Raw genomic sequence first — 3721 nt, 5'->3', positions numbered from 1 at the left:
TTTGAACATTGATATTTTGGAATGATGAAATTTCTTTAAACACGCCATTGTTATGTGTCAAAATCTTTCCTTCCCAGTCTTTGTTTTCCCCATTCTCATCTGTCCAAGTATGAATGATTTCCTTATTTACCAATTCCTTAACCGAGTAGTTGTTAATACTTCTTCTTAAAGTCCAAAGCATTTTCAAATTTTCTTTCAGCTGTGCAATGCTATATATTTGTCCTTTAGAAGAGAACTGCAGAAGGTGCTTGTTTTTCTTGTCAACTTTGTATATTTTCTTGTATATATTAATCTGTCTTTTGATTGCTGTCATTTGATCCCTTTTTGTCTTTAATTTACTCAAGTGTTCTTCCATATATTGTACATCTTCCCACATTCCATGTTTTTCTATGTCACTTATATCACCATCTAATTCCTCCACCCTTTTTTCTTTTTTTTTCTGTGTTTCCTCTTCTTTTCCTTTCAATATTTGTACCTGTTGTTCATATAAATGGTCTTTTCTCTCTTTTTCTATCTTCATGAAATGTAAATTTTCCTTTCTAGCATTTTCAATAATCATTTTCTGTTCATGTTGTTCCTTCTCTTCAATCCATTTCTGAGTCTTGTTATCACTAAATGTTATTGTGCTTTCAATTGTATTTAAAGTTGCAACTGGAGCTGAATTTAATTTAAAATCAAGTTTACCCATGAGTCTTTCAAGACATATATTATTTGTTGTACAGGATGAACATTCTTCTAAACTATCTGAATTAACATTAAAATACTTTCCTCCAACAAGAAATTCATTAAAAATCTTTTTGACTTTCGCATTAAAAACAATACATAATTTCTTTAAAAATACACAAGTGAGGTCATCATAAATTGATGTTTGAAATAAAAATTCTGAAACTTCATCATACAATTCAGGCCCATAAAACAACTTCACTTCATTTTTCAATGCTAAAATTGGATTTTCTGAAAACATCTAAAATAGTTGAAATTCTTTGGTAAATCGAACCCATGTCCAAAATATTTTTCACTTCTGTTGCTTTTACTAAATATGGTTGTGTAATAAGTTTACATAAAATTCCCAAAGCTTTTAAAAGTGACAAAATAATTTTGTTTTGCAATGATAAAACAATAAAATTCTGAATAAAACTATAAGAAGTCTTTAAAGAATAAAAATACTGCAACAAAAGTTTGTGCAAAAAAAATGTGCCTGCAGCATTGTAAAAAGAGACATTGAACCTGTTCCCTCTAATATTCATGATAGGAATCTTTTCTACACCTTTTTCTTTAAAATAAACCTGAGATATATTTGGATCACCAGTTCCATCTTTGTAAAAAAAAACTTTGAAACACATCTTAATAGAAACATAGTAAAAGGTTCTTTGGCTCAGCTTGAGTAACTTTCAAATTTCACATTTAATTCTTTTTCAATGTTAAAAACTTCTTGAAAACAAACATCAGGAAATTGTAATAAAGGATGAATGGCACATTTAAAAGAATGGACATCATGTGAAATTTGCTGACTAAAAATATCATTAACTTTCTGTTCTGTGGCACTTCTATCAGTCATAAAACAAGAAATATAATCTAAAATCATATGAGTATCACAATCTTTAAAACTAATATCAGATAAAATTTCTTTTGTGGTATTTACATATGTCTCTCCTTTCCCATCACACACTTGTCTTATACCTGTAGTTAATAATTTATCTCCCGTGTTAATTTGTACACCATAATAATGTTTACCTTTTTTCGTAGTTGCATCTCTATGCATTGTAATTTTGTTCGATTTCTTAATTTCTTCGTTAACATGTATTCTAGATAAAACCCCCATTTCACTCGTTAAAACAGCCACAGTGCTTTTGCTTGGTAAATTCTTTACATGAATATCAAATAAATCTAACACTGATTCAACAATTGGTCCAATATGTACAATACCAATATTTCTACTTCTAAAAATATAATACAAATTTCTTAATTTAAAATTATATGGTTTTCCTTTGGAGTCATCTCTAAAATCTACAAATTTATTAACATGTATAAAATCCTCACTTTCATAAGTCTCTTTTTCAGACATTAAAACATCAATTTCATTTTTTAAATTTTCAACATGTTTTTTAAAAATATTGCACTGTACACCCTTATCATTTTTAACTTTTTTTCTTTCAAATTCTCTCTGTTTTAAAACATTCAACTCCTGTTGCATAAAATCAATTTTTTCTTTCTTTCTTTTCAAATTTCTGTTTGAATTTCGTGTATTGATGCTTTTTAATTTGTCCTTTAAAACCAAGTTCTCTCTTTTTAAATGCTGCATCTGAATTGTTAAATCACTGACTGTCTTGATAAGGGAAGACACATTTTATATAATAAATAATAATAATAATAATAAGACCTTTATTTAACCAGGATTACATATTTAGCGATAACGCTAGTTTTCAATATGGTCCTGCATATAACATACATACAGACAGATATTAGTAAAATAAACACAGATTAAAAGAAGTAGAATACATATAAACTTAAGAAATAATTATGAATGTAAGATAAATAGAATACAAAATGAAGCTTAAAAAGTATGGTGATAATCTCTAAGATAATTTCTCTTAAAACACGCAACACTCGTTGAGTTTCTTATGTTTTGACTCAAGGCATTCCACACTGTGCTCCCTGAAATGCTGAAAGATCTTCTATAATATTCTGTTTTTGCCCTGGGTATATACAAAATATTTGAATAAGAATTTCTAGTTTGCCTCTGACTGACTTCTGATACCTATTTAAAAACATTTAAATAATCTGGCATTAAACCATGTAAAACTTTATACACTAAAATGACTTTTCTATAGACAAAGTAATCTGATAGAGGCAACCAGTTAAGTTCTGTAAACATGACATTAGATGGTGTTTCAAAATTTCTGATGTTAAGAATTACCCTTGCAGCTCGTTTTTGCAATATAAAAAGCTTATTCACATTTTCAGCATTTCTTGGATTGCTCCATATAGTACAACAATATGTAAAATGTGGAAAAATCATAGTATTAAAAATCTTCAGCAGCGCATCGTTTGACATAAAATATCTTATTCTTCTTAAAATGCCAATTCTCTTGGAAATCTTGTTCATAAGTGATTCTATATGACTTTTCCAGGACAAAGTTTCATCAATAATAATACCAAGTAATTTTGACTCCTGAACACATTCTATGACATGGTTATTTATCACTAAATTTAATTTTCGATACTTTGATAATTTTTGTGCCGATCCAATAAGCATACATTGAGTTTTAGACAGGTTTAAGCTTAATTTATTTTCCTTAATCCACATTATACTGCGCTGAAGATCTTCATACATTTTTGACTCAATATTTTCCACTGACTTATCTGTTACATCTTGTGAAGTATCATCTGCATACATATTTACATGAGAATGTTTCAGTGCTTGTGGATAGTCATTAATATACAGGATAAAAAACAATGGGCCTAAAATAGAGCCTTGCGGAACTCCAATGGTTACATTTCTTTCCTCCGATAAATTGCCTTTCCAAATAACTCTCTGTGTACGATTTGTTAGATATGATTTAAACCATTCAAAAGTATCATTGCATATGCCAAATGACTTGAGTTTGTGTAATAAAACCTTGTGATTTATAGTGTCAAATGCTTTCCGTAAGTCTATAAAAATTACACCAGTAAGTTTACCTTCATCAATATTTTTAAGCCATCTATCTACTAGAGAAAT

At 28.7% G+C, this 3721-nt stretch overlaps 1 pseudogene; it reads right to left on the bottom strand.

Moving 5' to 3' along the window:
• Positions 1-260: 260 nt before the first annotated feature.
• Positions 261-2334, bottom strand: LOC130048123 (uncharacterized; annotated as a pseudogene).
• Between the last annotated feature and the right edge of the window lie 1387 nt (positions 2335-3721).

Source organism: Ostrea edulis, chromosome 1 (assembly GCF_947568905.1).
Source record: "Ostrea edulis chromosome 1, xbOstEdul1.1, whole genome shotgun sequence".
NCBI lineage: Eukaryota > Metazoa > Mollusca > Bivalvia > Ostreida > Ostreidae > Ostrea > Ostrea edulis.
This window is presented reverse-complemented; position numbering and strand designations above follow the sequence as displayed.